Genomic DNA, 16,012 nt, shown 5'->3' with positions numbered 1-16,012 from the left:
CTAAAAACTTGGAGTTAAGGGCAAACAATCAAACCACTAACACTTATTGAGCAGTTAAATTCACAATGCATTGTGCTGTGGATTGATACAAAGAAGTATCCAGTTCAGTCTTTGACTTGAGGGTGGTAATTGGCTTACTTTACTGGTCTGTTTTCTGTTGATATAACAAAATCCTTGAGGCTGAGCATTGTATTTAAAAAAAAAAAAAAAGGTTTATTTAGCTCAGTTTTGGATGCCAGAATCCAAGACCAAATGGTGCCATCTGTTTGGCCTCTTGTGGGGGCCCCTGTCTGCATCATAACATGACAGAGAAGTAGGAAGGAAGCCAGACACTTGCAGTAAAGACCAGGTGGGTGGGGTGGCCTCATTTCATAACAACAGTCGCTCAAGAACCAACTCCCCAAGAAGAGCATTAATCCCTTCAAAGGGCAGCTGGTGACCTAATCACCTTGCAAGGATGGGGCATAGTTTTGACACTCATCAAGAACCACAGAGGTGGATGGCTCATAACTAGAGAAGTGCCACGGAAACCACGCTTGATCCTCTGCTGCAGATTCTGTCCTTGTGATTCTGAAATGGTGTGACACCTGAGCACCTGTCCACATTACAAGAAGCAAAAGAAAAAAAGAAGTGGGTAAAGGGCAAAAGTCTCCCCCTACCTCTTCCCCCCTCCCTCCCCCGCCTCACTCTCTGGTTGGCAAAGTCTTCCTTATAAGTTACTGTCTTTTTATTTGAGAAGACATCCTCAAACACCTGCTTTCATTTCATTTGCCAGAACAAACCACATGGCCACCCCCAGCGGCAAGGAATAAGAGCATATTTCACTTTGCAGGCTCCTGAGTAAAGGAAGTGATTTAAATAGGTTTCACAGGACCGTTGGCATCTGCCACCCACCCATCATATAATACGCACACAATAAGTGAAATTTACTTGATTTTACATGGTTGTAAGAGCCTGCTTCCTTGGTCTTGATGAATGTTCAGTGTGATTCTGTTTTTTTTTTTAAATCTTTTAAAATCTTTTTAAAATGACTTTAAATATGACTATATTTTTAAGAATATATTTTAGGGAACACGTATATACATACTTCATAGTAATTATCTCCACATGGCAAAAATATATAGGCACCTTTTTTTTTTAAATTTCTGTGCTGTTTTTCCCTTTTATTTTGCTTTTTAATTTTCTGTAACAGCGTCGTATTCCCTTATAACAAGAAAACAAAAGAGATGCTTTCTTAAGAATGTTCATGGTCAAGTGCAGCAGCAGTGTACATGTTGCGCTCCCAGTTTTCATAAACACATATTAAAGAAGCGGAGCTTGGAGAGTTGTCTCTGAGTGCAGCAAATACAGATGGTTTTCATTTTCTTCCCTCTTCCTTTTTTTTTTTTTTTTTAGCATTTTCCAAATTGATCACTACAATAATCTATTAGAAATAAATTTGTGGTTGGAGCAGCCCCCCAGCCAGAGGAGGTCAAGTCTTTTGAGCATAAATTGAAAAACAGGCTCTGGGAATAAAAAATCAGAGAGCGCGAGAGACAGGGAGGGAGGAAGGGAGGGAGGGAGAAAGAATAATCTACTGAGAAAAAGGCCTTGTTTGTTAAGATAAAGCACCCCTCACGGCCCCACCCCATTTCCTTTCTGCAGAGGTAGTTTCTGCTGAGAAACATTAACCCCCCTTAACATTCTTCAGGGGATTCTCAAGTCAACAGCTCAGAGCCACAGATAGAGGGCTGTTTGTTCCTTTCTGTGAGGCAGCTGTAAAATGTGGCTCATGGTTTCAGGAAACGTGGCCAAAGGGACCCTTTCGTGGCCTCCCTTCTTTCTAAGGTCTGGGGAAGCAGAGAGCAGGAAGATGGCATCTGTACCTTTCAGGTGGCCCAGTCCCCACCTAGACCCAGCCTCATTTCTTGATCTTTCAATCTCAATTCCTCGCTCTCTTTCTTCTGTCCAGCAAACCTTCTGAGTCCATCTATAACAACTCTTCTGAATTTGAAAAACCAAGAACCTCAAAGGCCCCAGAAATTAACTCTTTGTGAAAAGGGTCCTCCTACTGGATCAGTAGCAAAAGGAGTCCCCCGGGTGTTCATTCACTTGTCATTCCGTCACCCACCCGTCTCTCTCTCTCTCTGTCCACTTGGCAACAGTACCTGGCCCAGAGATGCAATGGGCAGACTAAACTTGGCCTTCAGAGAGTTTCTATTTGGGGGTCAGGGAGGTCACGGAGGCAGAGAATAAGGGGGAAAAAAGGAAATACATCAATAAGTAATTTCAGAACATGGTAATGAAGCCAGATTTAAAATCAGGCAGTCAGTGTAGTTAGGTAAATCGGGTCTAGTATCGAGTGGAATCTAAAATGGAGGCCATGAGAATGAATCCCCGGAAAAGTTGAGCAACTCTTGAAATGTCAATGAAGTCCCAAGAAAGGCCGTAGGCCCAAAGTCCATCCCCAAGAAATGTTAATGAACAGCCCCAGCAGATTTGAAGATAGCCCATCCCAAAGCAGTGTTAATGAAGTCCTTCCACCCAGATTACTTCTTTGGCCCTCCTGTGTCCCACCCCTACATTCCATCCCTGAAAGAACTATAAAAAGGGGAGACAACCGCACTTCCACAGATTCCATCTCTTGGGTCCCCTTCTTTCTCCGGGAGAAGTCTTTTCTGCTGTCCTTTAATAAACTTCTATTTTCCACTCTAAACTTGCCTCCTCGTGCTTCTCTGGAAGCAAGGACTTGTCACCAGTCAACAGCGGTGACAGTAATATGCTATAAAGAACACGAAGGAGGTAGGGTTCTAGAGTGACAAACAGGCAGGTTGGTGGCCAGGAAATAGCCTTTAAGAGACTGACTCTGAATGAAACTTGAATGGTGAGAAGGAAGGAACCATGTGGTCATTTAAGGCACAGGAAGGCTATCTCGGAGTGCTGGAATGGGTGAGTGGCAGAGGCAAGCCCAAGCAGGTAGCCCAGGCACACAGGGACTCAGAGGCTAAAGGGAACAGTTTGGATTCAAGAGCAAGTGGCCTTCTACGTGGTGCTGGGGTACCAAAGCCAAGGGTTGCAAGCATCCATGCATCTGTCTAGCATTACTATTTTCATGCCCTGCTAGATGAGCACATGGAGAGTTAGGTTAAAAGGTTTCTGTTTTCTCAGAGCTCCCAGTCTAGGCAAGGAGACAGAAAGAGTGCCTCATGCAATCGTGGGACAATCCCGGGCTAAGTTGGATGGCTGTGGTTCCACACAAAGGCGTTTGGAGAAGGTGAGATCAGCATGAGCAGAAGCAGTCAGAGGTCTTCACAGGGAGAGACCAGGAGTGGGGAGAATTGTATCAGGGATGGCAAAGGCTTGGTGGCACATACCCACCGGCTCCTTCCCATGCAAACTCTGAACACTCACAGCTCTCTCTACTCACGGTGAGCTCAAAAGCTTCCTCAAACTAGTCTTCAAGCCAGATGCCTCCAGTGAATGAGAACACAGGAGAAATCTCAGCCTAAGCCAGACATGGAAGAACAGGAAAATAGGGGTGTAGGAAATGAAAGAGGCCTCAATATGGAGTGGAAGTTACCTAAGGGAAGATGACAGAGAACTGTGCCTTCAGAACAGCACATGCAAAGGTGTGGAGATGAAGGCGCTCGTGTGGCCTGAGCCAGGGTTATAAGGGCAAAGGGAGAAGGGGCTGGTGTGATGATCACAGAGGGCAGTGGGTGCCATGCGGGGAGTTTGGGCTTCATGCAGTACTTAATACACCCTGGCACATACCCATCAGTCTCTACTTCTGTGTTTAAAAATGGATTTGGTACCAGGCATAGGAATGCATGCCTGTTAATCTCAGTTACTTGGGAGGCTAAGGAAGGAGGATTCCAAGTTTGAGGCCATCCTTGGCAACTGAGTGAAACATCACCCCAGCTGTTTCAAAAAATAAAAAGGGGACTGGGGCTGGGGCTCAGTGGTAATGCGCTCACCCAGCCCATGTGAGGCACTGGGTTCAATTGTTAGCACCACATAAAAGTAAAATAAAGGTATTGTGTCAACCTGCAACTAAAAAAGTACATATTTTTTAAAAATGTTAATAAAATAAAAAGTTCTGGGGGTGTAGCTCAGTGGTGGAGCACTCCTGGGTTCAATCCCCAGTACCAATTTTTTAAAAGGGGCTCTGCCTCTTTCTAGGGGCTCCTCACATCTCCACTTGTCAAAATGCTAGCCCAATTTCAGTGAGGATGAAACATTTGCAAAGGAAAATAATACTTAGATGCCTAATTTATGTATGAAATATCCCAACAGCATTAATAACTCCAGAGATGCAAATCAAATCCAAAATGGAGCAGAGCAGTAAATAACACACAGGTCTCCAAAATCAGAGTCGTATTTTCTGGTTCCAGCTTGGCCACATTAATGGCTGGGTGATTTGGGGGTAAGTTACTTCATCTCTCCTGCGTCCTTGTGATGGTCTTCTCTTTCTTTTTTGGTGTTTTATGGATTGAACCTTGGGGCCTCATACATGCTAAACAATGTGCTCTACCTCTGAGCTATACCTGCAAGCTCTTTGTGATGATTTTTTTTTTTTTTTTTGGTACTGGGGATTGAACTCTGGGGCACTCGACTACTGAGCCACATCCCCAGCCCTATTATGTATTTTATTTAGAGACAGGATCTCATTGAGTTGCTGAGGCTGGCTTTGAACTTGCAATCCTCCTGCCTCAGCCTCCCAGGACGCTGGGATTTCAGGCATGCACCACTGTGCCCAGCTTGTGGTTATCTTCTATTTTTTATTTTAATTTTATTTTTTTGCAGATGGAAACAATACCTTTATTTGATTTATTCACTTTTTATGTGATCTGAGGATCAAACCAGTGCCTCATGTTCGGGGCAAGCACTCTACCACTGAACCACAATCCCAGCCCCCGTGTGATGATCTTTTGATATGTCAATTTGGCGAAGCTACAGTCCCCAGTTATTCCACTAAACACCAATCTAGATGTTTCTGTGAAGGCATTTTGCAGATAAAAGTTCATAATCAATCATTGTGGTGCTGGGGATCAAACCCAGGGCCTCACACATGCTAGGCAAGCAATTATTCTATCTAGCCCAATTGATTGATTTTAAAGAACGATTCCACCAGCTGAAAGTCCTTAAGAACAGAATGAATATTTTCCTGAAAGCAGAAGAAACTCTCTACCTGTAGACCCTCTTCAAATTAAGAGTCCCAGTCTGCCCTTCCAGGAAAACAGCCCCAGGGCATACCACACATCTCTTGCAATAAATCTCTTACTATATGTCTTAAAGAGGTTCTGGAGAACTGGCAGAACTTCGGCTGATAACATCCTCAAGCCCTAAAATAAAGATTACTCCACTTACCTCCCCGGGATAGTTGTGAGGATTCAATGAGGAAATGTAAGGAAGATGTAAAATACAATTAGCTGTTAGATGAACATCTGGTCCTGTTCTATTTTGCTTTAATAACCGTGGTGGATTGCAAAAATCGTCACAAGTTCTCTCCCTCTGGCTAAGCACACTTCCTCACCATCTGACTGTGGGCATGCTCCCAGCTCGGCCATGTGACTCCAATAGCCAACGGGATATAGGAGCATATGTGATACAGATAGAGAGTTGGAAAATATTGGTGCTGGGGTTGTCTTTTCTCAGAACTCCCTCTTCACCATGTGAAGAAGCCCAAGGTAGCTTGATGAACCATGAGAAGCACATTATCCAGTCAAAAACTTTCCCTCTCTTGCTCCCAATAACCAGCCCACACCAAGAATAGAGCCTGTTAGCTGGTCACCGCTCATCACAGATGCATGAGTGAGTGACCCCCCGATGAGAGGAGCAGAACTGTCTCACTGAGTCCATCTCAAATTGCAGACCCACAGGTTGTTTGTTACAGAGATGATCATTTTCACAAAACAACTATATTTTAAAGAAGGGATGATTTGTTATGCAGCAAAAGCTAAACCGACTCAGAAATAAAACTGACATTCTTTCAAAAGTTTTCAATCTGGACATTTCTTTTTCTTTTCCAGGGCCTTACACAGGAGTACCCACCACAAAACCCTTTTTATTTTATTTTGAGACAGGGTCTCGCTAAGTTACCCAGGTTGGCCTTGAACTTGTCGTCCTTCTGCCTCAGCCTCCTGAGCAGCTGGGATTGCAGGCCTTTGCCACAGCACCCCATGAAAGAGATACACCCCTAGATTTCTTTTGGACATATAAATTGCTACAACTTTTTGAAAGGCAGTTGATTTATAGGCACACTGTGTTCAGAAACATTATATACATACCCTTTGATCTAATAAACCTAGCTTAATAATTTATTATAAGTAAATTATTAGAAATATGCACAAAGATTTATGAATTAGAGTGTTCAATGAGGTGAGCATTTTTGAATGTCAATGTGGGTCTATATAACAGTCAAGAAATGAAAACAACAAGTTTCCAACAATAAGATATTATTAAATCACTCCTGGTACAACATAATTGAATAATCAGGCAACAAATAACATTAACATGTCAAAGATTATGTCCTCTTTGGAAAAAAGCTCACAATTTGTTCAATGAAAATTGATAACATAAATCTTTAAAACAGTTTGATCCAAATTTTATATTGTTTTCTTTGTGAATATAGGGAAAAGGGAAAGGAAAATATACCAAAACATAATTATTGACTATCTCTGGGTATGGGATTATAGAGAGGTATGTTTGTATCGTTCTGTGTTTTAAAATATTTTTGCCATGAATATATATTTTTAAAAATTTAAAACAATAAAAAGACCCTGGGAGTCCTATCCATTCTCGAAAACCCATTGCCCATGCCAGGTCAGCAAAGCCTGCCACTGTCCCTGACCCAGACAAGAGCACTGCCCCTGATGACATGTTCCTTCCTCTGCTACTTGTCTGCCACCACCTTATTGTTTGCAGTTATCTCTTTACTTTTCTTATCACTCCATCTTCAGGATGAGTGTGCCAGAGTTGAACTGTATTTATTACCTGGGATGTAGAAAGCGCATAATGCATGTCTGTTAAGTAAAACCATATGGAATGAGTTGTTGTGACGTCACCTTCAAAGCACAACCAGCGCCCGACCCCTCCTCCCACCTCAGCTCTGGTTTCTGGCACCAGACTCACCTCATGTCCAGTCCCTTTCACTAACTACGCAGGCCTCCTCCCCACTCTTCCACGCCCCCGGCAGGATCCATCCTCTAACGCCTGGTGCTTCTTGTTCCCTCTGCGTCAAATAATTTCCCCACAGTAGTCACTCTGGCCCACGCTCTGACCTCCTTGGAGCCATTGCCCGTGAGGAGAACCATTCTCTTCCTACAGTTCAGTAGCCAAAAGGAAAACACATGCACACACACACACACACACACACACACACACACACACACCCCAAATAATTCAATTTACAGAGGGGCAAAGGACTCAAACAGACATTTCTCCAAAGAGGACACACAAACTACTACAAGCTCATGCCTGTTAGGATAGTTATTATCAAAACACTACGGGCACGTGTTGGCGAGGCTGTGGAGGGATTGGCACCCTCATGGGCTGTTGGTGGGAATATAAGATCGTACCACTGCTATAGAAAACAGCCTTCTTAAAAAAAAACTACCATTTGACCCAGCGATCTCACTTCTACATATATGTCCACAAGAACTGAAATCAGGATCTTTCAGAGATACCTGCACTCCCATGTTCACTCAAGCATTCTTTACAATAGCAGAGATACTGAACAACCTACATGTTCATCAACAGATGGATGAACAAAGAAACGTGATATACACAGGAAATTAAATATGATTCAGCCTCAGAGAAAGAAGGGAATGCTGTCACGTGCAACAACCAGATAAAACTGGAGGACACGGGGCTAAATTAAGAACACCCGACACAGGAGGACAAGTATTGCAAGAGTCTGTTTACACGAGGTCCCTGAAACTGTCCAACTCAGAGAAAGTAGGAGGAGATTTCTAGGGACCAGGGGTGGTGAAGAATGCACACTGAGTGCAATGGATATTAAGTTTCTGCTGTACAAAATGAGGGAGTCCTAGAGATGCGCTGTGTAACATCATGTCTACAGTTAACAACACAATCACATACTTAAAAACTTAAGAGGATAAATATTAAGTGTGTAAATAGCTCCCCTTTTCAGGGAGGCCTGCTCTGATCCCCAAACCCCATCCCTGGAGCTTCTCGTTATTTTCTACTTCTTTTTCTCTATAGTTCTTATCATCACTATATATTTGGTTACTTGTTTTTGCTCCATCTACCTCCATTAGGAAGAACCCAGCATAGAGTAAGCTCTTTATACATATTTCTGAATGAGTAATTGGTATGTCTCTTACCACAGCGTGTGTATCTAGGCTGTACTTTACTCTTCTGGCCTATTGGGACATAGCTCCAGGTCCAAGTTTAACTTGGGCTCTGAGGCCAGGCAGCATCTCCCAAAACTAATAACACCCAAGTGGCAAACTTCAGTTGTGGCAAAGCATTCTTTGCTCATATGAACATCAATTTTTCCAAACTCTACCTAGCTCTGTTTTCTTAAGACCCAGGAAGATCAAGTCCTGGACATCAAAGCATTACCTGGACATCAAAGCATCAAAGTCCATCAAGTATTACCATCATTTGAGCGAGGCTGGAAAATCCGCTACATTTTCAATGATCCCTGAGCCTCTCACTTGAGTGATGGACTCAAAAGTGATTTTCTTCTTCAGATTTCTTTTCTCTAGACAGATTCCCCAGCACACACAGAAGCATGAAATAACGGTAAAATGGACAGGCTAGATTAAGGGCTCAGAGAGTTAAATGCTAATCTAGTCCCTCTGCTTTATACTGTGAGTTGGCCTACCCCAATTGCCTCATTTTATTTATTTATTTATTTTATTATTAGTTTTGTACTGGGAATTTAACCCAGGGCACTTAACCGCTGAGCCACATCCCCAACCCTTTTTATTTTTCATTTTGAGACAGGGTCTCACTAAGTTGCTGAGGCTGGCTTTGAACTTGGGGTATTCCTGCCTTACCCTTCCACCCACTGGGATGACAGGCATGTGCCAGGGCACCAGGCTAATTTCCTCTTTAAAAAAAGAAGAAGAAGAATTTATTTAATCATTTCCTTATTTCCTTTTCTTGCTCTGGAATGTTAGTGTTCTATGACACGCTGAGCTTCCACGGAGATGCTAGAGAGACCCAGGGTTCCTCTCTCGATCTGCACTTCACCCCGTCTTTTCTCTCCATTTCTCTCCCCTGTATAGAAGCCCCAGCGGTCACATCCCAGCGCCACCCTGATTATGAGCTTCTTGGGGCTGGCTGCATAGGAAACGAACAGGCTCTTTGTAAACATTCATTTTTTTTTTTCTCTTTTATGTGCTCTCCAGAGTTCTATTCCGAAGTGCACAGGGAAAGACAGCACACTCCATCTGCTCTCATTTGCTGTCTTCAGGTGTCACCCCTGGTCCATATAGTTTAGGTCAGGTCATTGTGGCATCCTCAGGCATTCTGTGGATCATGAATAATGGGATTTGAGATAGTTTTTGTTTTGCAATATATCCTCTCATTTAGCTTTCACAACAGCCCTATGACGTAGCTGTGATATCCCCATTTTACAGAGGAGGAACCTGAGAAATCAGGTGTTAAGTAACTTACTCAAGTTGGCGAGTGAAGGGACAGGGCTCAACTCAGGTCACTCTTCCCTCCTTTGCAGAACTGTCAAGTGAAATGGGTTTGAAGGAATGAGTCCTTCCCTGAGAATGCCGGACAGACGAGGACCAAGTTGGAGGCACTAACATTGCCTGGGCCCCAAACTTATTTTTTCTTTCAGGGATTACAACTAATAAGTCTTCACCCGTTGAGCACTAACATGCATGCTATTTTATGTCTTATTTCTAATTTTTTTCCAACAACCCTACGGGGACATGGGGGCTCAGAGAAATTAAGGAACTGTTCTGAGGACACCAGGCAGGAACTGGTAGAGCGAAAGTTCCTATCCATGATCCCCTCCTCCCTCGACTCTGCAATTCTTTCTGGTCATGTTGGTGGTTGGCCCTAGGGACACAATTTACCTGCCCACCTTATCTGAGTACCTAACCTACACAGCACAGAGTCCCCATTACCCCATCTGAGTTCCTGTCACAGAAAGCAACAGCTGGCAGCCAGGCTCACTTCCATCTCCCTTCACCTGAGCACCCCCTGAGCCCGCTAGGTGCCCTCTTGTTCCGCACACTGGTGACCCTCGTCAGCCACGCCACTCACAGGGCCTTGGATGGACACCTTTGTATCACAGTCCACACTTCCCAGTGGCCAAGGCGCACCTTGGGGGAAGAGCCAAGTGGGATGCGCCTCTGTGCCTCCCGTAGCACGGCACCCAGCAGCATGAAGCCTTTCTCATGAATGCTTGAGAGGAGATGGGCTGCCTGCAGATGGCACAGGGATGGACCGTGGCAGCAGCACACTGTGCTTCAGTAGCTCTCGCTCAGTCCTGAAACGGAACGGGCTGTGAAGCGTAAGGGCTGAGCAGCAAGGACCGAGGTGGTGAGTGGCTTGAGAACAGAGACTGTTTGATTCAAGGTCTAATACTTAGGCCAAAGGTCCTTCCCTTGGGGCCCATGACCTAAATGGAGAGATTTCAGCAGGCCCAGTAACAACCTAAAAATGAATGCAAATGTTCCTGAGGATATTCATTTGCCTGCCCTGGGGATCTGTAGCTTTCGCCAGAGTGGGTTCAAAGCCAGTCCAGAAGTGCACAGCAGATGCTCACTCATACGTGCTCCAAAGGCTGAAGGATCACCTTCTCAGGCTCAACGTGCTCTGTGGATGGAGGAAGGGAGGAGGAGAGGCATCTGCTGTAAGCAGTTAGCAAGGACTTCTTCCTTGGCCTTAAAGCCTTAGAGGTCAAGTCCTTCTTCCCAAGTAATGTCCCCCTTAAGACAACACAAAAAGGCCAGATCTTAAAAATAGCAATGTTTCCATTTTCAACTAGGAACAAATATCTGAATTCTGATTTTAGAGTTATTACTAACCAGCTTTGGGCCAAGTCCCTAAAAGCAAGGTAGTCTATGCCAGTTCTCAACATGAATTCAACTCCAACCATGTGACAAATGACTTTCCCCTGGGAGAATAGAGTTTTTAAATAGATAGGAAGGTAAAATATGAAGATCCATAAATGTTATATTAATGACATGTTCTAGAACTTTCTTTATAATACCATTCCATCCATCCCTCGATGCACCTATATTCCTGTCTTAGCCCCATGTTCCCCCTTTCATTGCCACACAAGAAAGCAGTGTTTCAGTCAGCTTTTGCATCACTGTGACCAAAATACTCAACAAGAACAACTTAGAGGAAGAAAAGTTTGTTCGAGATTTTGCAGGCTGACCAACGCCAATGCTCTGGGCCCAAGTGAGGCAGCACATCATGGGGGAAGGGCCCAGCAGAGGGAAGCTCTGGTTTGGTCAGGAAGCAGAGTGGGGCAGGGGAAGGGACCATAGGGAAGATGCGACCTTCCAGGCACACCCCCAGTGCCTCGTCTCTGCCAGTTGTGACCCACCTGCCTATCGTTACTACTCAGCCCATTCAAACTAGGATGGACTGACCAGGTTGCAGCTCTCACGATCCAATCTGAATATTCCTGCATTAAAACAGGAGCTTTGGGGAGACACACCCTAGCCACACCACAACAAAAGTGAGCAACAGAAACTCTTTCTAATTTAATTATTTCTAGGCATGAACACTTTGATGATTATGAGTCACAAATTCCTATGTCTTACCTCCCAACAGATCAAGAATCACAATGTGGGTGGAGAGATCCTTCTCAGTCAGATTGGTTGGAAAGCAGGTCTCAGCTCTGCTTATTGCTAAATGACTTCTCTGAACCTTGGTTTCTTCTGAGAGATGGGGGTGACACTCATCTCACAGGCTCTGGGGATTAAACAAGGCATAGGGTAGAAAAGGTTGTATAGTCTTGGATAGGGCTGAATTCTAGTATCCTTCTCCTGTTGACTCTCTCTGGCCCTCAGATTTCTGACTATTGGCATGAGAAGGTCAGATTAGATCTGTGTTGGCAGGACTGATATGGCCCTGCTCTCCTCCTGGCACCAGCTCAGCTTTCAGCTACCTTGCAAGATAGTCTAGTAAGATGGAGAAAGGAGAAAATAATAAGCAAAAACATTCTTATGTTTAAATGATTCGCAAAATAATGCATTGAAAACTTGCTACATAAGAATCGTCAATATTATCAGGGAAAGTTTCTTTGCAGATGTTTCTCTCTGAAGGACAGAAAGGATTGGCCTTCTCCTCCTTTAGCAACCACCAAGGGAAATCTGAAGGAAATGGACAGCCCTGAATTTTCAGACCTTAAGGATATAATTAGGTAGGTACAAACCCTTGTATCTCAAAGGGAGGGATGGGCACACTTGCTGGGTTACAGCAAGAACCAGGAATGCGCCCCAAGCCAGGAGAAGTCAGCTCATCATACATGGACATTGTATTTCAACTTTTAAAAATTAATTTATTTTATGTTGTTTTTTTTAAAAATGGCAATATAAAACCTTAATTTTTGCTTTTATCAAAACAAATACAGAAATATTATGGTGACACAGTATTTTGAGGGTTTTTAACACCAAAGTGAGGAGGGGGCATAACCTAGAAAAGTTTTGTGAGCTAGAGAAGTTTAAGGAATGGCATCCCCCAAATCTCATGTGGTTGGGCATCTGTGCCAGCCACAGGCCCGCCTCGCCAAACAAGACAGCCAGAGCTACCAGACAGGAATAATTGAATTAAAATATAAAATCCAGTGAGGGGGAAAAAATCAAGTTCACCTTGAAAAGAATTAGCTCAAAAAGCAAGCAAGCTAAGGGCAGCTGACAGAGTGTTCCCTGGCGCCAGGCTGCAGCACTCTATGGTCCTGGGGGATCATTTCCATTTCATGCCCAGGATGAAAGGCCCTTGTGGACATCGCCAGGGCTGAGGCAGGCGCCCTCTTGATGTTGTGGGCAGATAGAGAGTGGGCAGGTCATCCTCGCAGTGTGTGAAAGGAAACTCAGAAGCTAAATGCTCCCCTGGAAAGAAAGGTCACAAATCAAGTAAACACCATGCATGACAAAACTCTTTTTTTTTTTTTTTTTTTTTGGCCACTGCTTACATTTGGAAAGTGACTCATTTTACTGCCCAAAGTTGAAGAAATTCAGGAAAATATAAACCAGAGGTGAAAATGACCCATAATCTCCTCTCCAGGAGATAATAGTGTTTTGGTGTAAGTGTAGATGGGTAGTGTGTCTAATTTAAATTTTGGATCATACTGTCTACAATTTTGTGTAGGCTATTTTTCACTAAACATTACTCGTTCTAAATAATTATGATTTATAGTAATTTATTGTATTCATTGAATTGTATTACACATATAGTGAATTGTATATTTTAGTTATGCAGTTACGTACATTTCAACATGTACATATGGGTCTATGTATATATAATTTATGTAACTGATGTTATTGGAAATTTATTTCCAATTTTTTATTATTATCAACAATAATGGCAAATATAGATCATCTTTACTGTGCTTAGCACTTTATAAGGGTTATTTTATTCAAGTCTCACACTATCATCCCATTTTACAGATGAGGAAATGGAGGCAGTAACTTATTTGCCCAAAGCCACAGAGCAAGTAGAGGATGCAGCCAGGACATGGACTCTGGCATGCTCCTTTTTTGCGGGGGGGGTTAGGGGTGCTACCAAGGATTGAACTCAGGGGCACTTGGCCACTGAGCCACATCCCAGGTCCATTTTGTATTTTATTTAGAGACAGGGTCTCACTGAGTTGCTTAGCACCTCACTGTTGCTCAGGCTGGCTTTGGACTCACGATCCTCCTGCCTCAGCCTCCCAAGCTGCTGGGATTACAGGCGTGTGCCACCTTGCCTGGCTGTGGCATCCTCTTCACCACTTTGAATCCTGGCTGGATTCAAAGTTTCTTCATCAATAAAATATGCAGAGGTTTCCTTCCAACTGCACATCCCATTTAATCCATTCGTTTTACAGATAAGAAAAATAGTACGATAGGGGTAAAAGTGGCAATTGTAAAGCCAGCCTCATCTGACCCTGTAATCCCAGAACTACCATTCATCAGCCTAAATTCTTAAGCCTTAGTCTCCTCATCTGGAAAATAAGGGTATAGACATACCTACTTCACTGGTTGCTTTGAGAAAGAAATGAGATGATGCTTACTACGTGCCTGAAACGATTCTCCACAACTGGTGACACCTAGAAGAGACTTTTAAGGGGAAGAATGTTTGCCAGTTGAACCCCTGAACTCCCCTCGGAATGCAGTAGCCACCAATGAGGCCCAACCAAGGAAGAAGAGTTCTGTTACTCTAGAAGTGGAAATGAATCCAAGCCACAGCTAAAGCACACCAGGAACCTCACCTGTGCCCTATCACTTACTGGCTGGCATCTGACAAAGGATTTAACTGAAAGCTTCAGGCTAGATTTGAGGATCAGTCCATTCCCTCAGGAGCAGGTGCTGGTGGGTGAGCTCCGCCCTCCATGAGCCCAGGCCGGCCAGTCTCAGGCCCCCACCACTCACACCCTACCAAGAACTGGCCCTTCCAGGCCAGATCCAGTGGGCAGTCCTCACAGAGAGTCTCAGAGGGACAACAGGCTAGGCATCACCCATTTATGAGCCGGAAGTGAGTTTCGGGACCCGTCACCATCTCTGTCTTCTCAAAATCCTCAGCATATCTACAGCTGTGGTCTGTTTACAGAAAGAAGGTTTGATTTTATTTCTAACCAATAAGAAACAGAAAGCATTCTCCTTGGGGGTTTTTAAGACTTCAGAATTGACCCCCCCAAGAGGGCCACCACACTCCTCCAGAGTCGCAGGGGCACGTGCAGAGGGTGCCTGACCCTGGTGTCATGTAGAAGTGAAAAGTTTTCACTCTTGGCATCCAACGAGCTTCCCCATGAATTGAATCAACTCACTAACTCCCGGCTTCTTTTAATCCTCCCAACCTACCTGGAAAAACTAGTCGCAGTCAGAGTACAGGAGCTCCTAAGACCAGCCAAGAGGAAATGCTCGGCTCTGTCCATCACCTCTGTCTACACCACCCCCTTCCCCTGCCTGTACCAATCTGATAAAAATCCCATTTGTCTTTCTTCCAGTTTCTCACATTATTTTTTTTCCCCAACACAGGAGACTTTCAGAAGCTGGAAAATAGCTACTTTACCATGGGCCTCCCCTCCCCTCCCACCCATCCCTGAAAAGAGCTTTTCTGTTTGAAGCCTCTGTAGACCTTTCTCTGTTTGGGCCTTGAGAAAGAGAAGAGAGGGGTTGGCTGAAGGGAGAGGAAGGAGCGAGCCAAGCCTGTGCTGACCACCACCTCTGGTGATTGAAAGGGGGAGTTTTTAGAAGACAGAACAAAGCCACACAAAGCCCCTGGGAATAAAGCTCTCACTGTGACAGAATTGCTCTGATGTGGTGGGACAGGAGCCAGATGACATTAGAATGGAATGTTCCATATGTTCTCACACATTTTCCCCCTAACACTGTATCCATTTGCAGGGGGTGGAAAAAAAACAGCCGAGTGTATTACTGATGGGTCCCCATGCTCCACTTCCTAGTCTTCATGTCCCCAACATGTGCAGATTAGATAGGCTTGCAGACAGCCCAAGTGATTCTCATACAAAATACTACCGCTTTGGGGGTGTGTATGTGATAGATTCTTCAGTGAGAAATAGCACAGACTCCTGGATAGATAGACCTTTCGAAACAAGTTGAAGAACCAGTTCTACTTGTGAAGTAATGAAATGTCAATTCTAAGAGATGGAGGTATCTTTAAAGAACCTTCATTCCAAATTTCATTGGCAAATGAGACACCTGAGACTCAGAGAGAAAGTGACTTGGTCCTCAACAGACGTGGATGTGGTGACCAGGAAAGCCAGGTGGCTCCTACATGGCAGGGATGATTTTCCCTCACCAACTGCGAGGAGGCAAAGGAGCAACCCCAGCCCCCATCCCATCTCCAAGAGAGAGTTTTT

At 44.2% G+C, this 16,012-nt stretch overlaps 1 long non-coding RNA gene across 1 annotated transcript; it reads right to left on the bottom strand.

Annotated features, from left to right (window-relative positions):
* Positions 1-6,420: 6,420 nt before the first annotated feature.
* On the bottom strand, positions 6,421-12,078 carry LOC144377777 (uncharacterized). Its single transcript, XR_013438863.1, has 2 exons — positions 11,751-12,078; positions 6,421-10,791 (listed from the first exon to the last, which is right to left on the bottom strand). It is a non-coding gene; the product is annotated as an uncharacterized LOC144377777 (long non-coding RNA).
* Positions 12,079-16,012: the final 3,934 nt, after the last annotated feature.

Source organism: Ictidomys tridecemlineatus, chromosome 1 (genome assembly GCF_052094955.1).
Source record: "Ictidomys tridecemlineatus isolate mIctTri1 chromosome 1, mIctTri1.hap1, whole genome shotgun sequence".
Lineage (NCBI taxonomy): Eukaryota > Metazoa > Chordata > Mammalia > Rodentia > Sciuridae > Ictidomys > Ictidomys tridecemlineatus.
The sequence above is the reverse complement of the archived record's forward strand: the minus strand, read 5'-3'. Positions and strand labels throughout refer to the sequence as shown.